This window comes from Schistocerca piceifrons, chromosome 1, assembly GCF_021461385.2.
Source record: "Schistocerca piceifrons isolate TAMUIC-IGC-003096 chromosome 1, iqSchPice1.1, whole genome shotgun sequence".
NCBI classification, from domain to species: domain Eukaryota; kingdom Metazoa; phylum Arthropoda; class Insecta; order Orthoptera; family Acrididae; genus Schistocerca; species Schistocerca piceifrons.
This window is the reverse complement of record NC_060138.1, coordinates 1,058,421,896-1,058,434,876: the sequence shown is the minus strand read 5'-3', so window position 1 is coordinate 1,058,434,876 and position 12,981 is coordinate 1,058,421,896. Positions and strand designations below refer to the sequence as shown.

General features: G+C 44.3%; 1 protein-coding gene and 1 non-coding gene across 2 annotated transcripts in view; one reads left to right on the top strand and one right to left on the bottom strand.

Moving 5' to 3' along the window:
* Positions 1-12,981, top strand: part of LOC124796726 — a 1,132,495-nt gene that overhangs the window by 979,652 nt on the left and 139,862 nt on the right. The gene's annotated exons all lie outside the window — the stretch shown is intronic.
* On the bottom strand, positions 9,807-9,878 carry Trnap-ugg. Its single transcript has one exon. It is a non-coding gene; the product is annotated as a tRNA-Pro (tRNA).

Here is a 12,981-nt window from a genome sequence, read left to right as displayed (position 1 = left end):
GTCCAGCCACCCAGAGTTAGTTCCGTGATGTCGACAAATCGCTTACGGCGAACGCCGCTGGGACTGTGCCTTTAAAACGGCAGGGTATAGTTCCTAACAGTGCATTTTACACTCAGGCTAATTTAATTCCGGACAAAAGATTTGCTATTTTTCTGGATTCTGCAGTCATCAAACTGAGTTTAGTGCCACGATAAAGGTACAAGTGAAGCGCACAGCTTGTATTACTTGGTTCTGTAGAAGTAGATTACGCATTATACCGCCGCAGTTGCGAAAACAAAGACAGTCAATGATGGTATACGCTATATGCAATTCGTTTTAGAATGTTATGTCCACCTACGATACGTTTTTCATTTAATGTTTGCATATTACATGCGTGAACGTCCGAATGTAGTCAGTCATTACATTTCTTTCCATCTAAAACTGTAGCGCCACGACGTATTTCTGTCTTTCTAACAACACAGACAGTATACATCTCAATGATGTCTTCAGAAACAGGACCTGCCCTGACGCGACGTATAATGTTCCTCAACTAAGAGAGCCTGTAAAAAAATAACTACACTACACATGTCAACAGGGTGCATAGATATGTTTAACTTAGTATACCGTTCCTAAAACTGGCTGTAACTGCTAATGAAGGAAAAATCCTTACATGTCACTTTTTCTGCACACATTTGCTTAAATCCGTCGCAGCATACAGTTACACAAGTGACGAAAATAAGCACAGGTTTTACTAATGTTTTCCCACCTACAGCACATTCTCTAATAGTCAGTTTAAAGTTGTAACTTGGAACTTCTACTGAAAGAATAGCACTTTTCGTCAGCCAACAAACAGCTGAAAATATTGTTGTTTAATAGTTTTGAATGCTTGTTCAAATACTTCGCGCATCATCACTTTTAGACAGTGGAAGTTAGCGATTATGATTGCACAGAACGGCACGCAGAGTCTTTACCTTCAGGAAATTTTCGTAGATATCATCCACGCATGATCATGAGCTTTTACCGATACATCATATTCTCTATAGAACGGCTATTCCTCAGTAATCTGAAAATGCCTAGAGCTCTAGGCTACTTGACCTCTCATCAAAAGAGAAGACAACGGACCGTTTTTGACTAATGAGCGAAATTTATCTCTCAGTAGCAGAGCGCGCGGAAGACCCCTTTTCTGATTGGGCGAATAACACAGTAGCCTCAGCTTCGTATTTTGAATCCCTTAACCCGGTACCTCCCTCTTGCGGCTAATCCCTGTTCAGAAATCCGTTTACGTGAAATTACAAAATAACATTTCCAAAAACAAATAAAACCAATTAAAGCAATGTTTAATGGTCAGAAGGACTGAAGTAAGTTCCATATTTCTAAAACGCCGAAAACTTGCTGCTTTGTAAGTATTATTGTTCCCCATGTGAGTGACTCACATCACGCCTGCACAACCGGATGCCTATGCTCCACTTATTACCAATTTCTATGATTCATACTTCACATACATGCTACATTCATTCCCTCATTCACTTAGAAAAAGAAATTAAAATAATATCGCCGAACAGAAATAATAATAACAGTCTGAAATTGAAATTATTACATGGTTTTTACGTATTTTCATCAAAATGCTGCTTGCTCCGTTATTTAAAGACAGATATTTAGATAAAATTCTTCACTGACGTCTGTATAAAACATATTAACATGTCAGGATGTTATTTCTCAAGGAAAGTCGTTAGTTCTGCATTTTAGGGAGCTTTTTGTTACGTATATAAAGAGTTGAAATTCATACTGTTGTTATCTATCGTCTTCACAAAATGTTGCACAAAGTTTCACATCAGTTGTGTTATTAGAACTGCCTTTAATAATTGGTAGCGATGCATGTAATATCTGATGTCAGTTGAGTTCACGCGCAAGGCTTTGAAGAGCCGGGTGGCTCACGTACGAACTAATGTTCCTCTCCGCGTGTGAAAGTGTTCTCTGACATCATGACTCACGGCGTGTCGCAAGAAAGCTTCTGCCAGATTCCCTACGGGCGATGTACTTATTATACTGCTACGCCTCAAACCGACTCTTAACAGACAACGAAACAAAACAGCTGCGTAGAGTGGAAATGCGACTGAGGTGAAAACTGTTTGGTGCTCACTGAAATAGACAATGAGGCTTTCTTCAGGACCTACATTCCCGAAACAGTTCCTCATTCAAGTATGGAAAATAAAACAATAAAGACTCAAATTTGAATAAAACGGAAACCAACACCGAGGTCATTACTTAACCAGACCCCAGAAACACTTTAAACCAATCTTCAGAATACTAAATGCACGAAGTTCACCACAAATGGTTCAAATGGCTCTGAGCACTATGCGACTTAACTTCTGAGGTCATCATTCGCCTAGAACTTAGAACTAATTAAACCTAACTAACCTAAGGACATCACACACATCGATGCCCGAGGCAGGATTCGAACTTGCGACCGTAGCGGCCGCTCGGTTCCAGACTGTAGCGCCTAGAACCGCACGGCCACTCCGGCCGGCGTTCACCACAACTGAGTAAAAGGTGAACAAATTGTATAGAAGGAAGTGAAAGGAAAGCAGTAACCGTACAGTAGTCATCTTCTAATGTATGTAAAAATCAACATGTATTTCGCGAACCGGTCTTGCGAAACTCAACTCGCAGTCCAGAGCGCTGCAGAGACTGGCGGTCAGGTTGACACAGCGTTCCTTGACTTACCGACGGCATTCGATAGCTCTGGACTATCGTTTAGTGGACAGAAAACGAACTTACCGAGTATCGCCCCAGATTTGTAACTGGATTCGGGACTTCCTCGCAGACAGATCTCAAAACGTCGTTCTTAAGGGAACACCGACGGGTTTGTAGGTAAATTCGGGAGCATTAATACTCAAATGGGTATGTCAGAATACTTATGAGGCCATTCGCGGACGGTGCTGTTGCCTGAGGAAGGTTGCACCACCTAAAGAATGTAGCGAATTGAAGGGAGACCAGCAGAGGCTCGACGGCTGGTGCAGGGTATGGCAGTCGACCTCAACCGTAAATACACTGAATACATTGAGCAACAAAATAGGCAAAGAGATCGATCACGGCTCGATTGTGCTATTGGTGGTAAAATACTGGGAAGAGTAATAACCGAAAGTACCTACAAGTGACAGTCTGGGGCAGCCTAATGTGGAATGATTACTTACAACTAACTGTAGGAAAAGCAGGTGCCAGGTTGGGTTTCACTGGAAGAATTTTTGAGGTATCGTCGAAGAAAGAAGTGGCTTACAAAACACTTGTTCGACCGACTCTTGAGTACTGTTCGTCAGTGTGGATCCCTTGCCAAGTTCGATTAATAGAAAACATACGGAAAATCCACCGAGGAACGACACATTTCGTCACGAGCTCGTTTAGTCTGCGCCGGAGCGTTACGAAGATCAACAAAATCCAGTTGCAAACTCTACAAGGAAGGATTTGTGCATCCGACATTGTACGTTCCAAGAAAAGTTGAGCAGCATATTGCTTCCTTTCGTACACGTCCTTCGAAATAACTCAGTAAAATTACCGCTAATGCGGAAGATTAGAAACACTGGTAGAAGCAGACCTCGGAGGTAATCAGTTTGGATTTCGGTGAAATGAACACCCGAGGCAATACTGACCCTAATACACATCTTAGAAGATGGAGTGACGAAAGGCTACCTATGTTTATAGCATTTACATACAAGTTGGTTGTACTTCAAGTTTAGCTACTTGAGCCAGTGTTGACGGAAAACTTATGTACCGTATGGGTACCCAACTTTATAAGAATGATGTTCCGACCGTGTGCTGCAGGATTTGCGTTGTTAGTAGTGTTAGTGTCACCACTTACTATTAGGCGCCGGTACTGGTACGGCGATGCAAGGAGGATGTGGGATCGCATGGACCAAGAACATGCAACGTGAACGCTGTATCGTTACTGTGTTCTGCTTCGGCAACATGTGATTCTTGTTCTACGGGAACAGGTGCTCTGGACAGAGTTGTTTCGATGCACGATGGGACTCCACCTCATATTGCGGGGGAGGTCACTCGGTTACTCCGTAACACATTTGGACACAACCGAATCATTTGCCGATCGTTCCAAACTGCATGGTCACCATGATCACCAATTTGGAAACCATGTAATTTCCGGCTGTGGGGTTATCTGAAGGACAGGGTTTACCAACGGGACACTAACACACGTTGGAGGTTGAAGATGTCTATAGCGAAGGAGGTAGCCAACATCCCACCTGTGAGGTTTCGGGCAGCAGTAGAGCAATCCCTAGTGCGGTTCCAGGCTGTCGTTGATATAGGTGGTCGTCACGGCGAGGAACGCTTGTAATCTAGAACGTAAACCTGCCACGCAATAAATAAATACTACCCCTCTCAAGTGGAAATTGAAATATGTTTCTTTCAATGATTTTTCGGTATTTCTCTTCCTCATGCCCTTACAAATGTTTCCATAAAGCTTCATCCTCCTACGATCGCTCGAATTTCATGGGGGCTTTGAAATTACTCGTTGAGAACTTAGTGAGACAGGGTTCCATCGTATCTCCGATGTTATTCAATCCGTATACTGAGCTAGCTGTTGTAGAAGCCCTAGAGAATTTGTAGTTCACGTCAGCCACAACAAGAAGGACGGCAGAGCAAAAGAGGTTTGTAATAAATGCAATACAACGAGCCTTATTCAGCAGGGGAAACGTTTCGCGCACATTTTCCGTGTCCTCCTTGGACGAGATCGACGACATAGCTGAACTGGGCTATGTTCAACCAGAAATACTCCCGTTATTTTTGTTAATTTTTTTTAACAAGTACAGATTCGTAAGTTGTTCACGACAAATTTCCACCGTTGGAAAATCCGTTGTATTTCAGTATTTCCCTCATATAGCTGTAGTAGAAGTACTTCAACTTCTTCTAATATTAGTTAAAACAACAAATCGCGCTCACCCATCCTTTGTACGGCACAGGTCAACTAAGACTGCGGTTACAGTGGCTTCGATATCGATGGATTCCGCCGACGACCGACATCGGTCGGAAACGGCCCAGCTTCTCAAATCAGTACGCCTCTACGTTCGCGGTCACACTATAGCCGATCTGATCTCCCGCACGAACAGCAGACTTCGATCTACAATCGGTGAAATTAAAGTCAGTTTGCTTTCTTCGGTCAAATCGACACGAAATATGAAGCATGATAAATTGATTAGTTAGTCCAAGATAGAGTGAGTTTGTGGCATCCTGAGGATGAAAATATCATTATCGGGATATAGGTCGGAGTCTAAGGAGTGAAATCTCAGATTTATTCGAAACCTCAAATAGGCAAAATCTTCACTGGAAATTTTAGACATAGATTATAATCTCCAAAACTAATTTGTTCAAGTGAACAGGGTGGCGAATATCATACACTTGTAGCTACACACTTGCTGCTTACTGGCGTTTATGCCAGTAGTGTAGTGATTCTGTTAATATGAAGTTGTGTACGGTATACATGGGGTGTTCAAAAAGTCTCTCCGCCGTGCCGTACGATTGTTAGTCGCGCGTGCCGTTATGATTGTTTCGCCTGCCTGGGTTCTTCAACGAAACAATAAACGCACGATACTGCAGTAATACTCTGTACCCATTCATAGGAGAACTTGTGTTACGTGAAATACTGAACGGTTACTTTAGCATGCAGCTCGCGTTTCAATGTCACTGCTTGCTGATGTTTTTAGTTCAAATGGTTCAAATGGCTCTGAGCACTATGGGACTTAACTACTGAGGTCATCAGTCCCCTAGAACTTAGAACTACTTAAACCTAACTAACCTAAGGACATCACACACATCCATGCCCGAGGCAGGATTCGAACCCGCGACCGTAGCGGTCACGCGGTTCCAAACTGACGCGCTTAGAACCGCACGGCCACACCGGCCGGCGATGTTTTTAGTGATCGCATAATTTCACAGGGACTTTGGCCTCCAATATCGCCTGACCTAACACCACCTGACATTTTCTTCTGGGGTGCAGCGAACGCAATTGTCTACAAAAACTGTCAAAAATCCATCGATGAACTGAAAACTGCAATATCCACTTTCACTGTTTCTGTTACAGGAGAAATGTTACACCTTGTCCTTGGAAACATGATTAGACGAATTGAATTGTCTATTCAACAACAGGGGGAACACTTTCAACATTTAATGTGAAAATTTGTAAGTAAAAATGAATATTCATTAAATTAATAACTTGCATTTCACTGAGTTTCATTTCGGTATATTCACTGCGGCATACGGCGCGCGCGGCTAACAGTGTGTGTGTGTGTGTGTGTGTGTGTGTGTGTGTGTGTGTGTTGGGGCTTATGGGCGATCAACGTCGAGGTCATCAGCGCCCTGATACACATTAAAGGGAACGAATGTGGGCAGACCTAATAAAATTGAAGCACACACACCAAGAAAGCAGGAAAAGAAGGAAAATGCTACATAAGAAAGTAAAACGGAAGGAAAGGGAAAACGTAGCAACGAGAATGCCACAGTAAATTGTCATTGGCTGGCCACTTAATAAAATATGGGCGAGCTTGTCACACAGTGAGCAAATTGAGATCCTCTCCCTAAAATCTTTGTAAAAACATTTGACATGGCACAGAAATTTAAAACAATCATACGACACTGTGGAGAGTCTTTTTGAACATCCCGTATTTCCACTTTTAAGTGCTTTAGGTTTCAGAGTATCTTATGCTACACTTTATGCTTTTGTTTCACTCGTGTGCTAAATGACAGTCATTGAAGGTTAACTGACGTATGTCTCAACAACTTTAAATAGAGCGAAACAGAGTGTTTATAACTTGATTTTCAAGGTCACCACGAATTACCTCGAATATGTAACACAACGTTTCTCCCATCATCTCATATCTTCTTAAAACTTGGCTGGTTTTCCCGATAACTGAGAACAGAGTGTATGGTACTCGCCATGTTCTTTACGACACATGAAAGCTCGCATCCGACATCTCTTCAATAGCAGAAGCCGCTGTGCAGCATTCGTATCCAAGCACAGGGGCGTCGTGGTATTCACCCCACCCCAAGAGGTTAAAATCTAACCTACTCGCATTCGGGAGGACGACGGTTCAATCCCGTCTCCAGCCATCCTGATTTAGGTTTTCCGTGATTTCCCTAAATCGTTTCAGGCAAATGCAGGGATGGTTCCTTTGAAAGGGCACGGCCGATTTCCTTCCCCATCCTTCCCTAACCCGAGCTTGCGCTCCGTCTCTAATGACCTCGTTGTCGACGGGACGTTAAAACAACACTAACCTAACCTAACCTACTTTATAACAGATTCTAACCTAACCTCCATGACCGTGCCAAAAATTGACGAAGGAGATCGGACGCACTGTGACCATGCTATCGGCCGATGCTTTCGTGCGACCCCTAGCGACGGTGTCTGACGACTGTTGTCGGTGCCACTGTGGACGTAGCTTAACTCTGTGCGACTGACGCTTATAGGGATCGCCTGTTACCCTTCGCCGCACTACGTCAAGACACATAGCGGCAGAAGCATACGTCACACACTGCATACGAATCCCACCGTTAACCAGAAACACTGCGGGACTGTGTGGAATCGGCTCTGCCGTGGCAGGGCCAGCGAGCTGTTGGTCCGACTGTTGCCGGAAATGCTTGCAGAGCGGCTGCTCGTTAAGACCTCCTGGCCGTGCGCCCGCGACAGCTGGGGACAGCGGATCGGCACGCGTTGCGAAAGCCGCCCCGACCAGCCAGTCCAGTCTGAAACACGCCTGCGCTCGCGTCGCGCTGCGTTTACGCCTCATTATGTACGCCGCGCGCGATACCTAACTGTCGCGCCGGCTTCGACCGATATTTTATCTCCGCGTGACAGAAATACTGTAAACCTGTTTTCTCGTAAACGGTTGTCGCTCTCGCCGGTTCCATTAAGGTTCCTCTCTTAAGATCGGGACCTTGTCACTCACTCACGAGGAGAACACGGCAAGTGCCACAAGCCGATTTCTCAGAAACTTCGCCCAGTGGAACAGGGGTCAAAATAACCGAACACGTGTCTCGGATTATTCGTAGACAGTCGACCGTTTCTGCCAAAACGACGCTCAGAGTTTTCGAGGTATTTGCGAGATACTTTACATGTCTTTCGCCGGGTGATATCCTCAAAAAAAAAGTTCAAATGGCTCTGAGCACTATGGAACGTAAGTCCCCTAGAACTTAGAACTACTTAAACCTAACTAACCTAAGGACATCACACACATCCATGCCCGAGGCAGGATTCGAACCTGCGATCCCTTAGTCAACAGTTGGGGACGTTGGCAAGACAACAACCATCTGCACGAACAGTTCGACGACGTTTGCAGCAACATGGACTATCAGCTCGGGGACCATGGCTGCGGTTACCCTTGACGCTGCATCAGACAGGAGCGCCTGCGATGGTGTACTCAACGACGAACCTGGGTGCACGAATGGTAAAACGTCTTTTTTTCGGATGAATCCAGGTTCTGTTTACAGCATCATGATGGTCGCATCCGTGTTTGGCGACATCGCAGTGAACGCACAAGCGTGTATTCGTCATCGCCATACTAGCGTTATCACCCGGCGTGATGGTATGGGGTGCCATTGGTTACACGTCCCTGTCACCTCTTGTTCGCATTGACGGCACTTTACCAGTGGAGGTTACATTTCAGATGTGTTACGACCCGTGGTTCTACCCTTCATTCGATCCCTGCGAAACCCTAAATTTCAGCAAGATAATGCACGACCCCATGTTGCAGGTCCTGTACGGGCCTTTCTGGATACAGAAAATGTTCGACTGCTGCCCTGGCCAGCACATTCTCCTGGTCTCTCACCAATTGAAAACGCCTGGTCAATGGTGGCCGAGCAACTGGCTCGTCACAATACGCCAGTCACTACTCGTGATGAACTGTGGTATCGTGTTGAAGCTACATGGGCAAGCTGTACCTGGACACGCCATTCAAGCTCTGTTTGACACAATGCCCAGGCGTATCAAGGCCGTTATTACTGCCAGAGGTGGTTGTTCTGGGTACTGATTTCTCAGTATTTATGCACCCAAATTGCGTGAAAATGTAATCACATGTCAGTTCTAGTATAATATATTTGTCCAATGAAGACCCGTTTATCATCTGCATTTCTTCTTGGTGCAGCAATTTTAATGGCCAGTAGTGTGTGTGTATGTATATATATATCAGTGGACCGCGCACACTTCTCCTTTCTTCCAGTTCCTTGTGGAATTTTCACTATCGATTTGGCTGTCACACTGCCTTCGTATGAGAATGGGTAGCTTCTTGATTGTGCTGTTCAAATAGGTGGGTTCTTGATTGTTACTGCAGTCCGTGAAATGAAATGATCGTATGGCATTTATTGGCCGGGATATCCTCTTCGGGGTTCGGCCGCCGTATTGCAAGTCTTTTTTTGTTGACGCCACTTCGGCGATTTGCGTGTCAATGATTATGAAAATGATGATGGACACACAACACCCAGTCCCCTGGCGGGAATCGAACCCGGTCCCCTTGCGTGGTAGCCGGAGGCGGACTGCAGTCCGTGAAAGGTGACCGAAAGCAATGTAGTTGGAGGCTGATGCGTCCTCATTGCCTGATAGTTATCAAAAAATAAGAGTTTCTCAGTAACCAGATTCCTGTTGAAAGTGGCAAGTCTGAAGCACAGCCTGCATGGATAAAAAAATCCGTCCAGTAATATTACTGCAAAGGATTTCTACTAGTATTTTTTCGGGAGATTATGAGTTTACTTTCAATAATGGACTCTTACGTGATAATGCTTAGGGACTTCGAAGTGTATTCGTATTTTCACCTTCTGGGGATAAAATTGAAGGGCTCAGCCGGGATTTGAACCCGGGACCTCCTGCACCCAAAGCAGGAATCATACCCCTAGACCACTGAGCCAGTTATGAAAGATGTTTCACGTCTTCACAGTCGACAAACACATTCCAGCGTCTCGCGTGCTGATCTGTGAGTCGCGAAGCTGTGTGGCGTCTCCCGCAGAGAGCTGGTGCCACGCTAGAATACGCTTTTGGAGAACACTCCTTTTCAACGGACTAACGAAGCAAAGTTAAAGTTGTTTTGCTAAATCAACACCACGTCGTCCTACATATCCTGGATAGCTAAATTATGAAGCAGTTAGTGAAATCTGTTAAAGTGCTGTTACCGACGCCTTTCACTCAACCAATTCTACGCGCTTAACGTCTTTACTTAAATGTCTGGGATGTACAGCTTCTGACTGCGGTTGAACCTCTCACTAACGTGCCTACCTAGGAATCGAACCTGCGACCGTAGCGGTCGCGCGGTTCCACACTGAAGCGCCTAGAACCGCTTGGCCACACCGGCCGGTTGATACCCTCAGACGAAATGGTAGCGCAGTGGTTAGCATCACGGCCTCTTAATTTTGCACCCCGTGATCGAAATTTTATTATTATTTCTATTTATTTTACTTTTTTTTATTTTTATTGTTTTCGTTTATCTACCCATGTCTGTAGTAGGTCAATACTACAATGTTTCGTATCAAATTAGGGGACACAAGGGCGTTATATTAATTGTAAAATTACAATCGGATTTCACAAAAAGGGTCATACATTTATTAAATAATATATGTTCAAAATGTTCAAATCTGTATGAATTCCTATGGGACCGAACTGCCGAGGTCATCGGTCCCTAGACTTGCACGCTATTTAAACTAACTTATGCTAAGAACAACACACACACACACACACACACACACACACACACACACACGCCCGAGCGAGGACTCAAACCTCCGGCGGGAGAGGCCGCGCAGTCCGTGACATGACGCCTCAAATGGCGCAACCACTCTGCGTGCCAATAATATATGTGTGTATAGTATGTTGAGGGCTTCGACCATAGATACTAGTAGACTGGCCTTGCTGTGCAGAAGCTATAGGGCTGGTGTGGCTCCAACATAAACCACGTGAATGTTGACAAAACGTGGCGGGATTTCAAATCAGCGGTCTGCCATCCTATGTTTGTATCGTATTTTCCCCACATTTCTCAATTGACTGCCAAACGCTTCCAACAAAATTTACTTTTTTATTTGCGAAAAATTATGCCAGAACTACATTTGACCTGGATTTGTTCACAGTACCCAATACTATTTATTACTTTTTCCTTCTATTCGTCCCATTGTCTCTTTACTCGTGCAGTGTGTTTCCTGTATAATTCTTCAGTCCATCTTGAATTTTGTAGAATAGGCTTTCAGGTAAATTTGCGTTTCCTAACTGTGGTTTTAATTTCGTTCAATCTCCAATGGCGCCTTCACCAACGCCAATTCATTAGACATCTTCATTAACTTACGTTAGACAGTTGTTGACTTTATTAACCGAAAATGTTAACTTTATAATTTTCTTTGTGGGCCTGTTGTTGCTCATTCTACAGGTCAGCAACAGTCTAAAAGGATTGCACGGGTGTCGCAGGGTAGGTGCTGATAAATGTTTGTTAAGAAAAAAATTCGATACGTTACGCCGTTTTCGATTTAATTAGCACTGACGTTAGCCAATCAGGCCGTTGCGCAGGCAAATTCAAGCACTTGCATGAGCAAAAATAGGGTAACACATCGACATCTGTCGGTCACTGAGTTAGCACTTGTTCAAAACCTAATTACAGTTAAAATGTGCCTCTTCACAAGTGCGAAATTTAACCTAGGTGAGCAAAGGCTACGTTTGTTCTATTTCAGGAAACCAAACGAACAGGTTTCTGTTGCTTAGGCTCCTTTAATTTGTGCGCGAAACGACCTGGCTGGCTAACTTCAATGTTATTAGATCGGAAACAGCACAAGTTATCGAACTGTTTTCTCAACAATGATTTCTCAGGACAACTTGCCCTGCAACATCCTTACAGTTTGTGCAGGCTATTTCTGTCCACCCTGTATATAGGAGGCCGTAAAATCGCAGTACAATCATTGGTGATGTCTCTTTTTATCTAAATTCCATTTCGCACAATGTAGTACGATTTTTTTGCCAATTTTCCTTTTTGTTTTTCAATTAGTTTTAATTGGGATCTACTAGCAGTAATCACGGTTTTTGAGAAGCGAAAAGAATTTCTGTTTTAACAACTGTATTTCCATGTCGAAATTTTCTATTCTGTGATACAGATTTCTTTTCAGATGAGTTTGTATACTGTTAACAGGCTTGCACTTCTTCCTTTTGCTTAGCCAACAGTTTACTGATGCTTTTGTATTTGTCCTTTTATTCGTTTGGTCAATTTGCGCCATTAAGGGCAATGAGGACAAAAACTCATATCACAACAGCAGACACAAACAGAATATATTTCTGAGGAATTGCGTCAAAAACAATCGAATCTCACAAGCAGACATACACTGAGGAGACAAAAGTCGTGGGATACCTCCTAATATCAAAGCAGCTCGACATGGCATGGACTCAACAAATCGTAGCCGAACATAACCAATGATCGGTTAATTTGGACCAGAGGACACAGTCCATTCCACGTAAACACAGTGCACACCATTATTGAGCCACCACCAACTTGCACAGCGCCTTGTTGATCAACTTAGGTCCATGGCTTCGTGGGGTAGGTGCCAGACTCGAACCCTACCATCAGTTCTTACCAACTGAAATCAGAACTCATCCGAGCACGCCACGGTTCTGCAGTTTACTAGGGTCCAACCGACATCGTCACAAGCCGCGGCGAGGCACTGCAGGCGATGTAATACTGTTACGAAAGGCAATCCTGGTAGCTAAGTGGTCAGCGCGACGGAATGTTATACCTAACGGCCGGGGTCCGATTCCCGATTGGGTCGGAGATTTTCTCCGCTCAGGGACTGGGTGTTGTGTTGTCCTTATCATCGTTTCACCCCCATCGATACGCAAGTCACCGAAGTAGTGTCAACTCGAAAGACTTGCACCATGCGAACGGTCTACCCGACTGGAGGCCCTAGCCACACGCGATTTACATTTATTTACCAAAGGCACTTGCATCGATCGTCTGCTGCCATAGTCCATTAACGCCAAATTTCCCC